A 21,595-nucleotide genomic window follows, 5' to 3' on the forward strand; every position below is an offset into this window, starting at 1 on the left:
CAGTGAAATGAGTATAGATAAAAAAAGAAAAGAATCCAAGGAATGAGCCCTAGGTCATTGCCAGGCCCTAGGTCTGGGAAAAGAGAATCAACAAAGAAGAAATAAGACAGGGAAAGACGGACCAGTGATGAAGGAGGAAAACTGAGATGATACGGTTTAAAAAAAATGTGAATCAAGTAATTAGCTGTGTTAGCTGTTACAGACAGGTTGATCAAGATGAGAATTCCAAATAAAGCATTGGACTTAGGCAATATGAAGTTCATTGTTGACCTTGATAGTTTTGATAATGTGGTAAGAATAAAAGCATGAATGGAGTTGAACTAAGAGAAGGTGCGAGACCGGCTCAGCTGGACCCCTAAAATATGCCACATATGTAACCTTGTGTGCATTGTTATGATTCTATTATATATGTATGTAGTCCTATCATAGGCACTGTATTTGGCGTGTTTTTGAACTTTTTATAAATTGTATCATATGGCATGTATTCTACTACAGAGAGGGGGAGAACTAGAGACAGAAAGCATAGAAAACTCTTTTAGAAGTTCTGTTGGAATTGAAGTAGAGAAATGGGGTAGTAGTTGATGATGGAAGTGAGTCAAAGAGATTTCTTATGATTAGAGAAGTAACTGCTTATAAGTGATTTGAATGACCCAGCATAGCGGGAAACACTGATAAGTAAGGGGGGTGTAATAGCTGGAGTGATGTTGATGATCTTGATTAGGCGAGCCAAGATTGGGATTCGGTGCCTTAGCAGAGGGACTGCCTTTGGCTAAGAGCATGGAAAACTCAACTACATAATGGAGGGTAAGGTGGAGAAGAGGTTAAAGATGTTGGTATGTGGGTACGGGTAGATGAGATTGTGGGATTCTGCGAGATTTTCATTTCATTGCTTCAATCTTCTCAATGAAAAAGAAAGCAAGGTTGTTAACTGAGAAATGTGGATGAAAGGGAAGGAAGTGTAGGTTAGAGGGCAGAGAGGTGTGAAATCCAGAAGAATGGAGGAAGGAAGTGGAATTCTGGAGCAGCACTAAGGGCCCACTGGTGGTTAAAAGTGATGAAATTAAAGTGAAACTCACTAGTGTGATTGTGTTTTTCTCTAGCCACTTTCAGATGCAGGGGTACTGGTGTGGAGTAGGTGGACAGCTGGCTTGACCAGGATTGTGGTTTTGCCAAGCATGCAGAGCAAAGGGAGAAGAAAGTACTGGGGTTGAAGGTGTGTGCAATGGAGTGATACAATGATCGGCCTGGGGTTTAAGCTGGGTAAGTACAGGAGAGAGTGGTTATGTACTTTGAACAGTTGCTACAAGGAAATTTGGAAATGAGATGGTGTTCAGAGTTTAAGATGTTTGAAATTGTGATTATGATGAAATTGCAGTTTGGTAAGGCTTCTGCGATTCTGCCGATGGGAGTGAGTGGTTGAGTTAGGGTAGGCCAAGATCTCTGGAGGAGAAGTCAAAGAACTGAGAGGTCTGGGTATTGGGAAGATCATCCACGTGTACATTAGGAGCACTTAGAATTAAGACCAAAGTGGTATTGGAATGACTGATGGGAGCAAATAGTGAAAAAATGAAGGGAAATGGAAGCAACGATGAGGGGTCCTGGATAACCAGATTTAAACCTGCACGTTAGTAGTGAGAGGGGGATGATCTATTGAGGACCAAGGAGGACACCTACCCCACTTCCAGGGACAGTCTGAGAGGCTTAGGGTCGAGTTGCCTGAGATGGCCAAGTTGCCACCACTTGGGAGGGTGGCAAGGGCTTCACTGTTCCAGGGAGAAAGTCAGGTTTCCCTTAAGCAAGAAAGTGAAGACAACCTGGAGAGAAATTCTGAGGAGGTTGGGTTGCAGGGATTATTATTCGCATAAATAAATCGATGGGGTAGTGGACTGTGATGTGGCCCCACATGATCCCTGCCTCCTGGCAGTCATGCCCTTGTGTGGTCTCCTTCCCTTAAGTGAGGTGAGAGTGGGACTTGTGATTTGCTTCTGGCCAGCAGAGTATGGCAAAGCTGACGGGATGTATGTGACAAGGCATACATGATTATATTACAGAAGGTTGTTACCAGCGTCTTACACTGAGACGCTCCCCCTTGCTGGCTTTGAAGAAGGAAGCTGCCATGTTGTAAGCTTCCCTACAGAGAGCCCCACGTGAAAAAGAACTGAAGGGACCTCCAGCTGACAGTGAGCAAGGGGCCAAGGCCTTCAGTCCTACAGCCAGCAGGTAACTGAATGCTGCCAACAGTTTGGAAGTGCATCCTCTCCCAGTCAAGCTTCATTATGTGATCTTGCAAAGGACCCAGCTAAGCCCTGCTTAAACTCCTGACCCATAGAAACTGTGAACTAACAAATGTGTGTTGTTTTAAGCTGCTAAGGGTTTTCTTTCTTTCTTTCTTTTTTTTTTTTTTTTTAAGATTTTTTATTTTCTTATTGACAGACAGAGATCACAAGCAGGCGGAGAGGCAGGCAGAAAGAGAGAGGGGAAGCAGGCTCCTTGCTGAGCAGGGAGCCCAATACGGGGCTCCATCCCAGGATCCTGGGATCATGACCTGAGCTGAAGGCAGAGGCTTTAACCCACTGAGCCAATCAGGCGCCCCTAAGCTGCTAAGTTTGTGGTTAAATTGTTATAAAGTAATAACTAACACAGATGAGAATGGAAGAGGGTTAGTTACAGCGATGTTACTATTAGCTCCACACACATCCAGTGCAGAGCCCAAAACAGGGCTTGAATTCACCATCCTGAGATCAAGACCTGAGCTGAGATCAAGAGTCAGCTGCTCAACCAAGTCACCCAGGTGCCCCTAGAGTGATGTTACTTTTAACTCCTTCTGAGGTATACTGCCCAGCAACCACATGCTAATCTATTACTAAATCACCTGCTTAGACCTTCCTTCAATTATGTTGATAGCAAAGAAATGGAAACAGCCTGACTTGGGAAAGAATTTATAACCCATTCATTCAGGTCATTCACTTTCTCATCACAACACCAAGTTCTGAATTGTCCCTTTGAATTGCCCTGGAGGTTTTACATCTTGGGTTGGGATGCCTGGGTGATTCCGTCAGTTGAATATTGGGCTCTTGATCTGGGCTCAGGTCATGATCTCAGGGTTGTGGGTTTGAGCTCCTCATCAGACTCAGCTCTCAGCACGGAGTCTGCTTGGGATTCTCCTTCTTCCTCTCCCTCTGCTCCTTCCCTACCAGCACACTCTCTCTAAACAAAACAAAACAAAACAACCAAAAACATCTTGAGTTGATGATGCACCTTAAGTAATGGGTGAGAGTTTTACTTTGTTCCATCAGGTGGGACAGTTTTGAAAGGGGATGCTTTGTCCTCAGGTGATTTCTCAAGCTGAACAATTTTATTAAATAGTATATATAGCAGGGGCGGATCTTTACATGAATTACCTTAAGACTAGTCTTGGAGGGGCACCTGGGTGGCTCAGTGGGTTAAGCCTCTGCCTTCAGCTCAGGTCATGATCTCAGGGTCCTGGGATCGGAGTCCCACATCGGGCTCTCTGCTCAGCGGGGAGCCTGCTTCCCTTCCTCTCTCTCTGCCTACTTGTGATCTCTCGCTGTCAAAAAAAAAAAAAAAAAAAAAGAATACATTAAAAAAAAAAAAAGACTAGTCTTGGAAATTCTTCCTGAACCCCAGGAGTAAGGACCATTGAAGATGACAGTTATAGAGTCTTTTTAGCATAGGAGGTAAGAGCACAGAATGTGATGGTAGGGAAGACAGCATGGAAATAGGGTGGGGGGTAGGACACTGTGTGTGAAAGGTAGGAGGGTGAAGAGACTTAAGAAATGATTTTAGAACGCCCCAGTATTTAGTTTTCATGTGACCCTGAATGGAAGTATTTTCTAGGTGGTAGCAAAAAATAAAATAAAAATTAAAAAATTATATAATTAGTATGTGCTTTCTGAAACTTTTTAAATATAAAAGAAATCCATGCATCTTGGAAAACTTTCAAATAGAGTATTAATTCAAAAGCAGAGTTTATGCTTTTCCCTATCCAACAGGTAACCTAGTTAACAGGTGTGTTGTAGGTCCTTGAAGGTCCCGTCCAACTCTGAGGTTCCACCGAAATCTCTTCTACTCACTTTTCCTAATACCTGACCAGATTTCCAAATTCCCAGATTCCTCGACTCTCCTGTGCATCCCTTAAGCCCAAAAGGGTTTTGGCAAGTTTAAACAATTTTGGATCTAGTGATCCAGGGCTGGTGGAAACGGAAGGTGCGGTCGTCGCCAGTTTCTTTCCAAAGTGAACCGCTACAACCACCTTCACCCCGGAGCTGGCTGTCCAAGTCTCATTTTTGTGCCCGCAGGTCCTCAAAACACAAGGGCCGGCTGATCGCTATTTATAAACACTTACTGGACGCCCACTCTACTCCGAGCTCTCCCGCGCTGCTTGAGTACTTTTCTGCAAAGGGATGCCAATTTTTCTGATGAACTCCCTCCAAGCAGCCCTTTGTGCGGCAGCGCCCTAAGCCAGGGCCGGAGCCCAGAACGGGACTCTGGGCAGCCAGCCGACTGGCGCTGCCTCAAGGGCGCAGGCGCAGAGCGACCCTCCCGTCACTCCGGGCGGGAGGCGGGGGCAGCAGGGAGAAAGGAAAGCTGCGGGGGAAAAAGGGCCAAACCCTGAAATTACCCGGATGTGGTCTCCGTGCGCGCATGCTCAGTGTCCTCTCGACAAGTTGGCAGCAACAACACGGCCCTGGTCGTCGTCGCCGCTGCGGTAACGGAGCGGCTCGGGTGGCGGAGCCCGCGTTCGCGCCCGCCCGCTCTCCTCCGAAGGCCCTTCCCGCCCTCCCCTCAACTCCACAGCCGCTCGGGGGGCGGGAGCGGGTGAGGGGAGCCGGGCGCCCCGCGAGAGAGGCACCCCGCCGCGGGGCGGCCCGGGAGCTCGAGGCGGCCCGCGCAGGCAGCGGCGCGGCGCCGAGGAGGGGCGGCCTGGCCCGGACGCGGCGGGGCGGGGGCCGAGGAGCGCTCCCGGCCGCCGGGCGAGCGACGGGCCCGGCGGCTCCGCGGACGAGCGGCGGCGGGAGAGCGGACACTCCTCGCCATCGCCCGAGCCCAGGTAACGCGCCATATCCCCTCCCCTTCCCCCGGCCGGGCCCGCGCACCCCGCCCGCAGCTTCCCCGCCCCGGGGCGGGCTCCCTGCGGCGGCGGCGGCGGCGGGGAGCGAGCGGGAGGCGGGCGGGTGCGCCGGGAGAGCGAGAGCGGCCCCCCGGACGGGCCGGGCCGGCGGGGCCGCGGCGCCTCGCGTCCCCGCGTCCCTCGGGCTCCGGGCTCGGTCCTCCGGCCCCGAACTCCCCTGGCGGCGTGTGGCAGAATCAAGTTGAACTCGGACCGGGACTCCTGCCGCGGCCGCCGCTTCTCTTTGTTGTTCTTGAGTAGTTTCGCTGTCCGCCCCAGCCCGGGCTGGAGTGTGGCGCCTAGGGTATAGATGAAAGTTGTAAATGGCCTGCCGTCCTTTTTTTTCTCAAGGAAATTTTTGTTTTCTCTTTGTCCTTTACTTTCCCTTCATGGTTGGTTGTGTCATTCCAGGTTTTGTTTCTGGCTTTGATTTGTTTACTTTTGGAGTATGGTGGGTGATGGCGGTATGCGGGCAGCAGCCTCAGCACCTAACTGACCGCCACCCCCAACCTCACCCCACCCCTAATAAAAAATAAAGACACAGTTTATCTTATTGCTGGGACTACAAGTACTGAGCGTGAAATTGGTGTAGGATGTAGGGCGGTGGCTCCATCACATGCCCCAAACTGGGGTTGTGATTTCTCAGGCAAGATTTTCCAAAAAATGGGTGTGTGTGTGTGTGTGTGTGTGTGGTTAACTTGAAAGATTTCTTTGCGGGTATACGTAGGTTTTTAAAAACTCTGTTGGTGATTGATAGCTATTTCCCCCCTTGAAAACCCCAGCAATTTTTTTTTAATGAACGTATGTATTTCTAATTATTTATTTTGAATTTAGTTTCTTAATGCCTTTAATTTTTGCATCACACTTGAGGGTGAAATTGCCGGTTATTCCGGAATTATAAATACAAAACAATGTGGAATCATTTTAATTAGTCCGAATTAATTATTTAAAGGCATGTAATATTGGCTAATTTTTGTTAACAACCTTTGACTTTTGCCAGAATTAGCATCTTTTTAGGCTTGATGGCCGTTCGATTATGTGGCTTTTAAAAAGTAGGTTCAGTATTTTTGTTGGAAGAGACCATGTCGTCTTAAGAGAGAATAAAGAAATGCATATTTTCACAAAGTAATCAGATTTAGAACATTGCATTGGGATAAATTTTAGTGTGGATTTCATAAATTGCCTTTGCCTTGTTATACAGAGACTAAATATATTTCAGTTGAAATATAGCATAGTAAGTTCTAATGTGTAACTTTTCTTTTTCTGCTAAGGACTTCTTATCTTCCTTTTTGAAAAGTTCTGATGTGCTTAGTATATGACATTTCAAGTTGTAAATGATATAATTAACATTTTAAAATATGATACTCTGCTAATGTTTCATAAGTTACGATTTTGTTTTCTTTTTTTTTTTTTTTTTGTGGGCCTCGATCCCAGGACCCTGAGATCATGACCTGAGCCGAAGGCAGCGGCTTAGCCCACTGAGCCACCCAGGCGCCCACGATTTTGTTTTCTTAAAAGGGCTTGTTACAGAACAGAGTAATACAGACAGGCTAAGTATTTAGAATTTGCAGTATTTTTAGATCTAAAGGTGATAATGAATTATGTAGGTTTAAGTTGTTAGAATTAAAGCTAAAAGCCTTTTTAGAGAAAATTGATAAAACATTTTGTGACTCTGTTAATAGAAGTGGCTTTTTCTTTGCTTTCCAGGTTTTTGGGTTTGGTTGCTTTAAAGAGGTATTACATCTTAATTTTTTTTTTTTTTTTTTCCCTGAAGTGGGAGTGCCCAAGTAGAAGCTTCTCTGTTTAGCTAAAGTCATTGTAAATCTTGAGCTTAGGAAAGAACTGCAAATCAGTTGCAGATTTAATGAAAATTTGGGCTGAGAAAGTGAATTTGAAATTTTAGAATATGTTTTATATGGATCATTGGCCTTTCTGATGACTTTGCTGCTTGAAGTAATTCTGCTTATACTGTGAAGCAGCAAATCTTATTTCTAAAAATCTACGTATGCTTCACTTTCTTTTTTATTTTATTTTATTTTATTTATTTATTTATTTATTTATTTGTCAGAGAGATTTTATTTATTTATTTGTCAGAGAGAGATCATCAGTAGGCAGAGAGGCAGGCCGAGAGAGAGAGAGAGAGAGAGAGAGAGAGAGAGAGAGGAGGAAACAGGCTCCCTGCTGAGCAGAGAGCCCGATGTGGGACTCGATCCCAGGACCCTGAGATCATGACCTGAGCTGAAGGCAGCGGCTTAACCCACTGAGCCACCCAGGTGCCCATGCTTCACTTTCTTAAGCTGCATTTTAGTTGAGCTGTTTCTTTGTGTGTGAATTATTTTTTCTGCATTCCCCTCTAGGTGGGCCCCCCCCCCCCCCAAATTAAAGAGCAAGCATTAAACTTATTTATGCTGCCCAGTCGCACTGTACCTCTCTGGGTTGGAAGCTGGGTTTTTTTTTCTTTTTTCTTTTTTTTTTCCTGATTGAACTGGTGTTAAAGTAACATCGTTAGACACTATTCTCATTGAGCTGTAAATTGCTGAGGCCTCTACTAGGGCAGTTAACCCTGCAGGATCTGCCTTGTTCATTACATTTAAAATGTGTAATTTGTCTCATCTAAAATTCTGCCTGTTTTGGTGAGTACATTATTTTTCTTATGTTTAAACTTAGTTCTACATTGTCCACCTCTAGCTCATGCCCAACTTTTTTTTTCATTCAGTGATTTTTAGAGTGAGTGGGTCTTTAAAATCTTAGTTGACCATTTCAATGCTCATTGTACATGTTTTGATTTCCTTTTTTTCTAGAAGATTGTGTAGTTAGGCAGAAATCTTTGCTTTGCTTAAGTGATTAGAGGTTGACTGAAGTGATGCTTAATCATGTGTAAAACTAACATGAGGAACAGTTTCATTGATTTCATTATTTTCTACACTAAATCAAAGTTAAAGGACTTGGATAACCATAACACAGGATATAATTTTGTTAAATTATCAAATTTTGGGTTTTTTACTCAACAGTTGATGAAGATTTTATTGTTTTAAAAATTCAGACAGTTAACAGATATGTGTAGATATTCACTTGAGCAACTTTCAGTATGATACTGTTTGCATCATAATATGACAAAACATCTGCTTGGTAGTGAGTCCGATTTAGAATTTCTGGATTTTTTTCTCATTTTGAAATGTGTAATTTTGGTGATGGGAAGTGTGGCTGAATTCCAGTTTCTCAGGAACAAGGTATTTTAGGTTGTGTCACCTTGACATTATTTTGTGGTGTGGTTGACATCCAGGAAAATTTGTTTTAACCATGCGAGTGGATAGAAACTAGGGTAGTGCTTACTTAAGTAAAACTAAGATGATAGGTGGTCAGAATCTTTTAAGTCTGGATTATTTGCTACTGCAAATTATATCATTGGTCAGATAGATACCTTTAAAGACTGGTTGTAAAGGTTGTCTAACATCTTATTATTTTTTTTTTTTAAGATTTTATTTATTTGACAGAAAGAGAGATCACAAGTAGGCATAGAGGCAGGCAGGGGTGTGGGGGGGGGAGGGAGGGCTGGAGGCATGCTCCCGGCGGAGCGGGGGGGGGGGGGGGGGGGGGGGGGGCTCCATCCCAGGAGCCTGAGATCATAACCAGAGCGGAAGGCAAAAATGTGTAGACTTAATCCACTGAGCCATCAGGCGCCCCTATCTGTTATAACATCTTAATTTGAAGTTGGTGATAATTGCAAATACATTTAAGTTCAAAAACTATATTAGTTGAAATGAGAATTGTTTGCGCTTTGAAGAACTTGGAACTGTGTGGGGTTCATCTTTTTTATTGCTTCTTTACTCCCAAGGTTTAGGACAGTGGTTCTCAACCTTAGATGCATTTTGAAATTTTCTGGGAAGCTTTGCAAAATACTGGTGGCTGGATTCCACCTCGCAAAATTGATTCAGTTGGGCTGGGGTACAGCAAGATTAGAGTTGGAGGTGGCTTAGTTATTAGGGTCCTCTAACTTTATATTTTGAACTGTTTCACTTGTGTCAGTTTTCTGTCCTTTAATACCATGATGAACATATGTACTGTATGTATCTCACATCTAACTTAATGGGTCTCTTGAAGGTATTGCCCCTTTTATTTTGCGTCAGTATTTGTCCCTTCATTTTTCCCTCTTTCCCTTCTTTTCTTTATTTTTTTCAAATCATTTGAAATGTCTGGTAGCAAGTTTTAGGGACTTGTATTTCCCATGATAAGAAGTTGGTATGGCGTTAACCTTTAAGGATTGCCATTTGTTGCATTTTTGTGTTGAATAAAAGATGAATAACCATGATTATCTAAAAAGGCCACCTAAATACTCTATTTTCCAAGGATGTATATATGTGAGGCACATTTTCTTCATGTGCTTTAACTGAAACAATATATCAGAACAGATTGAAGAAGCGTTACTATTCCAAATAGGAAGTTGATCTTTTTCTTAGTACTCTAAAATGTTTATTTGGTCTCCTTTTAGAGACTTGGGACTTTGTTTAGGTGCCAAAATTAGCATCTAAACTCCCAGTGGAATTTGGTATTCAAGGGGGGTTAATCTGGTCAGAAACCGTACATTTTCTAGGCATCGGTTAATTGGTCACTTTACTGGTTCCTGAGAGGCAAGTTTGCATTTAACTTTTGCTGTCAAGAGTTAAGTTGTGTGCTGTGAGACAGTTGCTCAGCAAGCCCAACTAGTTAGCATTTCTATAGAAATCATCTAAGGTGGGCATATTTAGTTCTCTATTTACATCACTTTAGTAGTTCCTGAGTGCTGGTTGAGGAGTAGATGCGTCTTCATCTCTGGAAGAGCTATATTTTTAAAAAATATTTTTCTCTTCCCACGCTCAATTCCAACACACATACAGATTCAGAATGGGAATTGAGTGGAGGAGGCATGGGAATCTGTATGATTAAAAAAATAATAGTACTTCTTGATCTTAAAGGCTTTAGATATTTTATCCTTATTGCTTTGCTTTGATATGTGACAGGCTTTATTTTGCAGTCATTGATGCACTGGAAAATTTACTTACCTTTTTTTTTTTAAAGGACTGCTACTGAATATTTGTCTTTTGTAGTAAGGTATGATTTCTTTATTTTAATGTGGATGAATTCAGATCTTTTTCAAGTCAAAATGTGTTTCTAAATGTAAAACTTAATTAAGGATATATATCAGTAGTATTTGCTAGTGAGTTCTAGAGCGTATATCAACAGATGCTTATCATTGTAATAATTCAGTCATCTGATGAAAGGATGACCAGAAATAATACTTCATGGAGTAAAATGAACCAGGTATCATTGTATGTAAACACACTAGGTACATCTGTGTCATAGATATGCCCCACTAAAATTAAAGGAAGAATTTTTATGTGTATAGATGTTGAAATTAGGCAGTTAGTTAATAGTGAAGAAAAATGACATGACAACTGTGCAATTAGTTTTTTAATCAGTTGCATATATTCATGATAATGCAATTTGTTTCATTATCTTTTTGGTAATTTATAAAGTGAAATGTGTAGACTAGTATAAACTAGATCAGTGCTTTGTAAAACTGACAGCCCCTCAAACTCCTAGAGTCCTTTTTGGTTGGGGCCCCACTCTTGATGTATAGTTAGTAGGGCTGGGCTAACCTGTAGGGATTCTGAAACACCACTTTTGAAAGAACAAGGTAGATGAATTGATAGTTTCCTTTGTTTCAGAGGTTTTATGACATGTATTTTCCAGTTTATTAAAATTCACCTTAATTTTCAGTTTTTTAAAACAGTGTTTCCCAAAGTGTAGTCCACAGACTCCTGGGGTCCCCATGACCCTATTCTTTTAAGAGATTCATGAAGTCAAAATTGTTTTCATAATAAAACATGTTACGTGCTGTTTTCTGTGTTGACATGTGCACTGATGGTGAAGAAGCAGTGGTGGGTGATAAACCGCTGGCATCTTCGCTTGAATCAAGGCAATGGCATCAAACTGTATGAATCTTTACTGTGTTCTTCACAGCCAGAACACATTAAGCATTTGAAAAAATGTTTCACTTTAGAGTATCTCTGGTGAAGCAGTAAAAAGTTTTATTTTTAAAATCTCTGCCCTGGAGTGCATATCTTTTTACTCAGTGCGATTAAATGGAAGTGTGCATAAAGTTCTTGTGCGCATCCAAGTAGAAGGTTCATCTCTAGGAATAGTACTTGTGTAGTTGAACTGTAAGATAAATTAACTGCTTTTTTAAGTAGAATCTCTCTCTTATTTTTACTTAAAAGAATTGTAGTTACTTAGACTTGGATATTTGTCAGTTTTTTTCTTGAAAATTAGTGAAGTGGGCCTGACACTCAGGGAGAATAAAGTTGTTGCTAATGATAAAATATCTTTCAGGTGAAAATTTTAGATTTGAAAATTTGTGTCTGCCACATGGGCTGGCCAGCTGCGTAATACTTAAAGACTTTTCTGATGATATTGGTGGTGATATTAATGAATGTAATTTTAAAAAATTATATATTGTGTAAGGACACGTCAGCATTTGGAAGATCTTTATAATTCATTGAATCAGTTTTTTTTTTTTTTTTGAGATTTTATTTATGTATTTGACAGAGAGAAAGAGAGATCACAAGCAGGGGGAAAAACAGGTAGAGGGAGAAGCAAGGTCCCTCCATCGATCCCAGGACCCCGAGATCATGACCTGAGCCGAAGGCAGAGGCTCAATCCACTGAGTCACTGAGGCACCCCCAAAGAACCAGTTTTTTCCAGAGACGAATGCATGATATTATAAGATCATGCGTGTGCAGGAGATCCATTCAAAGTACAATGTACACCAATGGATCTTAATGTAACAGAGCCAAGAAGTTCATTGATACAGTTTCAGATTTTACATTGTAGCTAACCTTTAAGGATTGCCATTTGTTGCATTTTTGTGTTGAATAAAAGATGAATAACCATGATTATCTAAAAAGGCCACCTAAATACTCTATTTTCCAAGGATGTATATATGTGAGGCACATTTTCTTCATGTGCTTTAACTGAAACAATATATCAGAACAGATTGAATCCAGAAACAAATATGAGAATCCAGATGTCATCTTTTAAGTTAGACATTAAAGAAATTAGCAAAAATGGAAAACAGTGTAACTCTGAATACTAATATTTTTGTCTGTTTTGGAAAGTAGTTATTTTTTCATAAAACATTAATTATATTAACAGATACTGGATTTCTTATTATTTTAAATTAATTTGATAAAATCAATATTTAAATACCTTTTAGTTTTAGACCATAAACAAAAGCTATTTGGAATCTCAGTAATTAGGAATGTAAATAAGGGAACCTGAGACCAGAGAGTGACAACTGCTATTTTAAAGTAACTAATTACCTGTATTACTGACTAGATTACTGATTGGTTCCAATTTTTATGTGGTTTGTATTATTTTCATTGTTATTTCTGAGAATTTTAATTTACTTTTTGTTTAGTAATTATGTTTAGTAATTACTTGTCAAAAGGGGAATTTTTGTCTTGGTCTGAAAATAGAGCTGGCCTCAGAGTGCTGGATCCTGGTCACAACCAGCGGGTATCATCAGGACTCTTTGTTTTGGCTTTGCTTTTTTGGGGGTAAGATTTTATTTATCTATTTGACAGAGAGAGAGAGGGTACATGCACAAGCAGGGAGAGCTGCAGGCAGAGAGAGAGGGAGAAGCAGACTCCCTGCTTAGCAGGGAGCCCCATGTGTGAACTTGATCCTAGGTCCTGGGATCACGACCTTAGCCAAAGGCATATGCTTAACCAACTGAGCCACACAGGCACCCCATCAGACTCTTTTCCTTCCTGTCCTTCCTTTTTTTTTTTTGGATTGAGGTATAACTGACATACAATACCCTGTGAGTTTCAGCTGTATATCTTGGTGACTTGATATTTTTATACATTACAAAATTATCCCCAGAGAAAGTCTAGTTACAAAGTTAATGTTTAAATAAGGGTTTTTTTTTGTTTGTTTGTTTGTTTAGATTTTATTTATTTATTTGATGGAGAGAGCAAGAGACACAAGCAGGCAGAGCAGGAGAGGGAGAAGCAGGCTCCCTACTGAGCAGGGAGCCCGATGCTGGAGCCGAAGGCAGTTGCTTAACCAACTGAGCCACCCAGGCACCCCTTAAATAAGATTTTTAAAGCTGAAGCCTGGTACACCAATATCACATTTACCCAAGACCTATGGGTGAACAAGAAGCACATCTCTAAATTTGTCTCTTGCAGTTCATCTTTTTTTTAAGATTTTATTTATTTATTTGACAGAGAGAGATCACAAGCAGGCAGAGAGGCAGGCAGAGAGAGAGGAGGAAGCAGGCTCCCCGCTGAGCAGAGAGCCTGATGCGGGGCTCGATCCCAGGACCCCAAGATCATGACCCGAGCGAAAGGCAGCGGCTTAACCACTGAGCCACCCAGGCGCCCCTCTTGCAGTTCATCTTAAAAGTTGTAACAAGGGGGCGCCTGGGTGGCTCAGTGGGTTAAGCCACTGCCTTTGGCTCAGGTCATGGTCCCAGGGTCCTGGGATCGAGTCCCACATCGGGCTCTCTGCTCAGCGGGGAGCCTGCTTCCTCCTCTCTCTCTCTGCCTGCCTCTCTGCCTTCTTGTGATCTCTCTCTGACAAATAAATAAATTCTTTAAAAAAAAAAAAAGTTGTAACAAAAACATTCTTTCTGTTTGATTGTATCATTCGCACGCATCTCAGATTTTATAATCATTAATACCTGTGTACATAATCCTTTGTATTCTTGGGAGTGCTTCTCCAGTTACTGTCAGTTTAAGGAAACCCAATTTTCAGACCTTCCTCTGTTTAGAATCTAGGCTGTAACTTCTGCTATAGGCAGTTGAATTGAGCCTGCACACCATTTGTATTCTGCTTATAAGCCTAGACTGCCTATACTGAGAATTTCTTTCTAATGATATTTCATTGGGCCAGGTTTTTTTTTTTTCCATGTTAAACGTAAGCATTTATCTCATAGTCCCATATTAAGTAGTCTGTTGCATTGACCAAAATACCTATAACTTCTAGAAAATATACTTGTATATTTTGTTTTGCATATATAATACTGCCAGTAATTCAAAAGTAAACAGACATCTGAGAAATAAAAAAAAGTCAACATTCTTTTCTTTTTTTTAAGATTTTTATTTATTTATTTGACAGACAAAGATCACAAATAGGCAGAGAGGCAGGCAGAGAGAGAGGAAGGGGGGCAGGTTCCCTGTTGAGCAGAGAGCCTGATGCAGAGCTCGATCCCAGGATCCTGGGATCATGACCTGAGCCCAAAGCAGAGGCTTTAACCCACTGAGCCACCCAGGCGTCCCAAAAGTCAACGTTCTTTAACTAAAGTTTATGAATTCCCATGAGAACTTCTCAGGCCAAGCACTCAACTTTTTTGATTTTAGAGAGTTTATTTATTTATTTATGAGTGATAGTAGTCACTCATGCACCTGCACATACAGAGGGGAGGAGCTGAGGGAGAGGGAGACTCCCAGGCAGACTCCTTGCTGAGTGCAGAGCCCTAGGGGGGTTTGATCTCAGTTCTGAGGTCACAACCTGAGTCGAAGCCAAGAGTTGGAAGCTCAACCAACTATGCCACCCAGGCGCCCCCAATTTAGGGAGTATCTTAATTAGCCTGGTTATCTGGCTTTGTAGTCCATGGAATGCCTTTTAGAGCTGTGGTTAGTAATAGGCAATACCTTATGATTAATAGCAAGGCTAGAGGGGCGCCTGGGTGGCTCAGTGGGTTAAGCCGCTGCCTTCGGCTCAGGTCATGATCTCGGGGTCCTGGGATTGAACCCCGCATCGGGCTCTCTGCTCAGCGGGGAGCCTGCTTCCCTCTCTCTCTGTCTGCCTCTCTGTCTACTTGTGATCTCTCTGTGTCAAATAAATAAATAAAATCTTTAAAAAAAAATAGCAAGGCTAGAGAAAAAACACACAATAGGTAGACAGATAAAAGTATGAACCTCTGTCCTTTTGCTAACTTTTTACCTTCTATTACCCCTGTCACCATAGAATGGTTTGTTCTATCTTTACATAATATCTGTATTTTAGAGACTTTTGAATAGGCTTAACTTTTCTTTTTTTAAAAATTTTTTATTTTTTATTAACATATAATGTATTATTAGCCCCAGTGGTACAGCTCTGTGAATCACCAGGTTTATTCACTCAGAGCACTCACCATAGCACATACCCTCCCCAGTGTCCATAACCCAACTACCCTCTCCCTCCCCACCTCCCCCTAGCAACCCCCAGGCTTAACTTTTCTACTGAGCTCGTTAAACTCAGTGTATTTAAAACTGAATATGTTACTTAGCCCTTTAAAATCTTCTATTCTTGGGGTGCCTGGGTGGCTCAGTGGGTTAGGCCTCTGCTTTCAGCTCAGGTCATGATCTCAGGGTCCTGGGATCGAGCCCTGCATCTGGCTCTCTGCTCTGCGGGGAGCCTGCTTCCCTCTCTCTCTGCCTGCCTCTCTGCCTACTTGTGATCTCTCTCTCTGTCAAATAAATAAATAAAAATCTTTAAGGATTAAAAAAAATAAAATCTTTTATTCTTTCTTCATCATTCAGTTAACTGTGGAATAGGTCCTCTTTTTTTTTTTTTTAAGATTTTATTTATTTATTTGACAGAGAGAGATCACAAGTAGGCAGAGAGGCAGGCAGAGAGAGGAGGAAGCAGGCTCCCCGCTGAGCAGAGAGCCCGATGCGGGACTCGATCCCAGGACCCTGAGATCATGACCTGAGCCGAAGGCAGCGGCTTAACCCACTGAGCCACCCAGGCGCCCCAGAATAGGTCCTCTTTGATTGTCCCTTCTTTTCACCTTTTATACGTAGCTGATTAAAAAAAAAAAACTAGTCTGTTCTACTTTGAGATATTGATTCCCCCTTTGTTTCTGTTGCCCATATCCCTCATCTAGACCCTGTCACTTTTCTGATCATTGTTGCCTAACTAGTTTTGTTTCCCTTTCCAAAGTTATTCTCCATGCTTTCAATTACAGTTTTCTTTCTAATGCAAATCTAATGCCACTTTTCCTTCCTTTTTCCTATGATGAACCTACTCTAGAGAAAGTCTGCACTCTTATCCCTCTGCTTTTCCTGATTTTCCTTCAGCCTGGCAAATTCTTATTCACATGTGGTAGTTACTAGTATTATTCCACCAGTATCCCTTTTTTTTTTTTTTTTTAATTTCATTTACTTATTTGACAGAGATCACAAGTAGGCAGAGAGGCAGGCAGAGAGAGAGGAGGGGAAGCAGGCTCCCTGCTGAGGAGAGAGCATGCCTGATGCGGGGCTCTATCTCAGGACCCCGGGATCATGACCTGAGCTGAAGGCAGAGGCTTTAACCCACTGAGCCACCTGGGTGCCCCTCCACCAGTATTCTTATGGCTCTCTGCACTTCTCTGTCTGCCTTCCCCACGTTAATTTAAGCATAGCTCAGGATATCCCAGTTTCAGCACTACTGACATATTGGGCTGACTAAATTTTTGTCACAGGGTGTGGTCCTGTGCGTTGCAAGATGTTTAGAAGCAGCTCTGGCCTTTACTACTTGATACCAGTAGTTCTCTGCTTCCCACCTCCCCATTCCAGTTGTGACAAGCAAAAGTGTCTTCAGATATCGCTAAAGTCCCCTGAGGGACAGAGTATTCCTGGTTGAGAACCACTGGCATGGCCATATGATGTTGGCCAATCAAATGTGAGCAGAAGCAAGACTTTAAGAAACAGTGCACGAGTTATCCTGTCTTTTCCCCAGCCATTTGAGGACATACGTAGTGATGGAGCCTTAGCCTAATTCTTGAAAGATGATAGTGAGCAGTGATCTGTTTATCTGTGATGGACTGATAGTTTAGCTTATGCAGGAAATCTTTGTTTTAAGCTACTGATATTTTTGTGTTTGGTTGTTGCTGCAGTGTAGCATAGCATAGCCTTCTTGCTAAACCATGGTAAGACCTATCTTAACCTCTGGACTTCCCATCCTTTCTCATTTATAGTCCCAAATCAATTTAATGGCCACCTCTATTCTCATCTCTTTTTTAGTATAGTAGTAGGTTTGGATCTTCTAGATTGGTGGTTCTCAATGGAGTAAGTACTTTACTGTAAGGGATGTTGTGGAAATTAGAGAAGCATTGGTGGATGGGGTACAAGGGATGCCATCCTATGATGTGAGGGACTGTGAAGAATTACCATGCATCCCATAACACTTTCACATGCCCCAGAAATTCATGTAGAAGGTTAATATGTGATTAATTATCCAACTCCATCTTTTTTTTTAAATAAAGATTTTATCTATTTATTTGAGAGAGACCACAAGCAGGGGCAAGGGCAGAGGGAGAGGGAGAAGCAGACTCCCCGCTAAGCAGGGAGCCTCATGTGGGGCTCTGTCTCAAGACCCAAGGATTATGACCTGAGCTGAAGGCAAACACCCAACCAACTGAGCCACACAGGTGCCCCTAACTCCCATCTTAATATATACTCATTTTTTCAGGAATTTTCTCTTAATTCTTTTTCTTAAATTGAAGTTTTTTGGAATTTTGTTAAGAATTCAGTGTTTGGGGAAATCCACATGTCACCATCTGCAGTGCCATTGTGCTATTTGAGTTGCCAGAACAACATACCTGTCTTGGAAGGTCTGAATTTGTCATAATAAAGCTGTCATAATTACGATGATTCTACAGTAAGTGCAAATATCATGCCTGAACAATTTTTTTTAAGTATGCTCCAATGTAGGGCTTGAACTCATGACCCTGAGATTAAGACACGAGCTGAGATCAAGAGTTGGACACTTAACTGACTGAGCCACCCAGGTGCCCCATGCCTGGGCATTTTTATTGAAATGTACACTTTATTAAATATTAATCTTTTTCTCCTTTATGTTACAATTAAGGCATTGTTAAATTTAAAAAATGTATGTACGTATTTTAGAACTTTGTTTCTGGATGGCTAAGAGGGGGTAGTATAAATTATTTTTTACAAAAATGGGATGTTTATCTGATAGAGTTGAGAACCACTTTCTGATTATGTGCTACTTGTTTTTTGTCTCTGGAGCGCTTTGCACATACTAGTAGATTCAGTATTTGTTGAATTGGTCAATTGTGGTTCCCAGATTACTTTTTGTACAGTGTTGCAATTTGTTTACCATAGAGAATCTGTAAAGTTGGCAAGGCAAGAATTTGTTTCCATTTTACAGAGAGAATTGAAAGACATACTAACTTGCCCTATCATACTGCTAGAGTTTTAATCAGACCTCACAAATTTATTTATACCATTCTAGTCTTTTGTGTATCATTGCATGCCACTCTTTTTTTTTTTTTTTTTAGATTTTATTTGAGAGAGAGAGAGAGAGCACAATTGGGGAATTGGAAGGGCAGAGGAGCGGGAGAAGCAGACTCTCCACTGAGTGGGGAGCCTTATGAGCCTGATTCTGAGCTGGATCCCAGGACCCCGAGACGATGACCTGAGCTGAAGTCTGAACCACCGAGGCAACTCTGTCATTGCATACCACTCTTAAAAATTATTATCTAGAGCTGTTTAGTGTAGGAAAACATCTTTATGCTCCTGTTGGCATTATTTTTTATGCAGGGAACTTTCTGTTTTAGGCACTTGTCATGGGAGTAGAACAGGCATAAAATCAAGAAAGAATGTGGTGTCTGAGGGAGTGAGGATATTTTTTTTTTAAGATTTTATTTATTTATTTATTTGACACAGAAAGAGTGAGCACAAGCAGAGGCAGTGGCAGACAGAGAGAGACGGAGAAGCGGGTTCCCTGCAGAGCAGGCGATATGGGACCTGATTCCCGGACCCTGGGATCATGACCTGAGCTGTAGGCAGTCGCTCAACCAACTGAGCCATTCAGGTGCCAAGTGAAGACAGTTTTATCAGTTTTCAAAGAAATGTGCAATTAAAGCTTTAGGCCCCCATATAGCTTAAGTTTTAGGGATGGTAACATCTGAGTGTGGTGAAATAGTTACACTCAAACACTGTAATTACATTTTAAATTAACATAAATCTTTTGGAAAGTAGTATAAGAAATGAATTCAGCAACAAAAGTATTTATAGTCTTTAAAATTTGTTGCAAGGAAATGCCACAGAATAAAAAAGCTAGTCAGTCTGTGTTTGCCTCGTATATATCAGGAACTGTGCATGGTGCTGGGAATTTCTAAGGTGAAAAAGTTTTGCTGTTTTCTTGAACTTCTAGATTTGTGGCAACAGAGTATGAGACAAATACCTAATCAAATAACTATAATGTGTTGAGTTGTAATTGGGTGTGTTTTAAATTTGAGGGAGGGCATAATTAACATACCAGGGAATACAAAGTAAACACACCAGGAAAGTCATTCTCCAGGATTAGGGGAGAGACATTTAAGCTGCATTTTGAAGGGTAACTAGGACTTACTCAGATAAAATGAGACTGGATGTTTTAGGCAAAAGGAATAGCATGGACATGCATCTGAAAGCACATACAGAAACATATGCATTTGACAATAAGAAGCACTTACATGTCCTAGGAGTTGGGCATATATGATGAATAAGACAAGTATAATCTCTGTACGATAGATCTTTCAGTCTAAATATTAAAATTGTTATGAGGTTGGCACTCAGAGATTTCAAACTGATAGTTGTCTGGGGCCAGATTTAAGTTGAAGGTGTGTTTTGTTTGGCATGCCCAGTGCTTTTCTCTCTCTTTATTCCTTCCTCCCCTTTCTCCACAAATAAGTTGCTGATACTTAAAAATGAGATTTCATGCACGAATGAGCATTGAAGATCTGGCAGCAGTGGGCTAGTATTTTCATATGCCACTTCCACTGGAAGTAAATAGTGGCTTCCTATCTTAGATGGGTGTGCACTTGTGGTCCTCAGTACTTTTCTTTAAACCTGACACATTTTATTCATTTATATAATTTGCCAGGCTCCTGTATGCCTTTGAGTTGTGAGCCTTGGATGAGTCATTTACTTCTGTCCTTGCCCTTCTAAATTTTCTTTGACATATTTTAGTAGGAGAAATACAGAAAAATGCACATTGTGTTTTAGAAAAACAACTGTTCAACTGAAAGAGGAATCAACATAAAGAATATGGAATTCAAATATCAGTCAACAGATTTAGACTCTATTTTTTATCTATCTAATTCCTGTTTCCTTAATCATGTGCTTTGAGTTTGGTAATAATACGTGTGACATTACACTAAGAAAACTTCTAGGCTTTCAGGGTGCTTTGTTTTATCTGTAAGAACTATATAAAAGAATCTGGAATAAACACTGAAAGAATGTAAAAAAAGCTCCTTTTAAGGTAATCATTTTGGTATTCAAACTATAAACACTAAACATTTTAGTACTCAGACTATAGCTTCCTTTTTGTTTTCTTTTCTTTTATTTTTTTTAAAGAATTTATTTATTTATTTGACAGAGCGAGCACAGGTAGGCAGAGTGGCAGGCAGAGGGAGAGGGAGAAGCAGGCTCTCCACCGAGCAGGGAGCCCAATTTGGGGCTTGATCCCAGGGCTATGGGATCATGACCTGAGCCAAAGGCAGATGCTTAATGGACTGAGCCACCCAGGTGCCCCTCCTTTTTATTTTTTAAAGTAGGCTCCATGCCCAGCCTGGGGCTTGAACTCATGACCCTGAGATCAAAGAGTTATATGTTCTGTCAACTGAGCCAGCCAGGTGCCCTTTTAGTTGCTTTTTTACTGAACCTTATGTGCTAGGCACTTCATGTAGATTGTTTTCTTTGAGCTCTGTATATACTTTTTAATCCAGATTCAGAGAGTTTAACTTAATTTGTCCAACTACTTAGTGTGAGGGCTAGGATTCTAATCCAGATCTCTGACTCCCAATTCCCCCTCCACCCCAGGCAGGTGATCTTGGGTAATTCCTTCAACATGGATTTACTGAATGTGGGCAAATGCTTACCATTCAAAGGTATAAGAAAACCTCTTCTTTGCATTGGGCTTATAATTAGTTGAAGAGAGACATTTATGTAAAATAGGTAACAGTAGAGGGGAGCATGAATTACATACCAAGTGATTGATAGAAATGCCAACGTGGCTCAGAAGTACAACAGCATCAGGGAGAATAGGAAGGAGGAGACTGCTCGAAATGACTAAGGTAGAAAATCATGTAACTTTGTGAGAGAATGTGAGGATAATGAATGAGAGAGGTAGGTCAGAGATGATTTACCAAGCTGTCCAGTGCTGGGTAATTCAGTAGAATTAATGCTTCATGAGCAGAGGTTATCAAAAGAGGAACAGGCTTTGGTAGAGACTGATGAGTTAGTTTTTGGTTGGTTGGTTGGTTTTGTGTTTTTGTAAGCTCAGAGGCCATTGTGGGACTTGAACTCACAACCCTGAAATCAAGAGTGGCTTTCTCTAGCAAATGAGCCAGCCAGGCCTTGGTGGAGGATAGATTTTTAATGATTCAAGTAAATAGCAAAAGAAAATAAAAGAATAAGCATGGAATACAATATCATCACCAAACTA

General features: G+C 41.4%; 1 protein-coding gene across 3 annotated transcripts in view; it reads left to right on the forward strand.

Annotated features, from left to right (window-relative positions):
* The first annotated feature begins 4,970 nt into the window (after window positions 1-4,970).
* Window positions 4,971-21,595, forward strand: part of SMAD4 (SMAD family member 4) — a 57,239-nt gene continuing 40,614 nt past the window's right edge. For all 3 annotated transcript variants that reach the window (XR_009406010.1, XM_059409691.1, XM_059409692.1), the window contains exon 1: window positions 4,971-5,071. The gene's annotated coding sequence lies outside the window, so the exon portion shown is untranslated. The remainder of the gene's footprint in view (window positions 5,072-21,595) is intronic.

This window comes from Mustela nigripes, chromosome 8 (assembly GCF_022355385.1).
Source record: "Mustela nigripes isolate SB6536 chromosome 8, MUSNIG.SB6536, whole genome shotgun sequence".
Lineage (NCBI taxonomy): Eukaryota > Metazoa > Chordata > Mammalia > Carnivora > Mustelidae > Mustela > Mustela nigripes.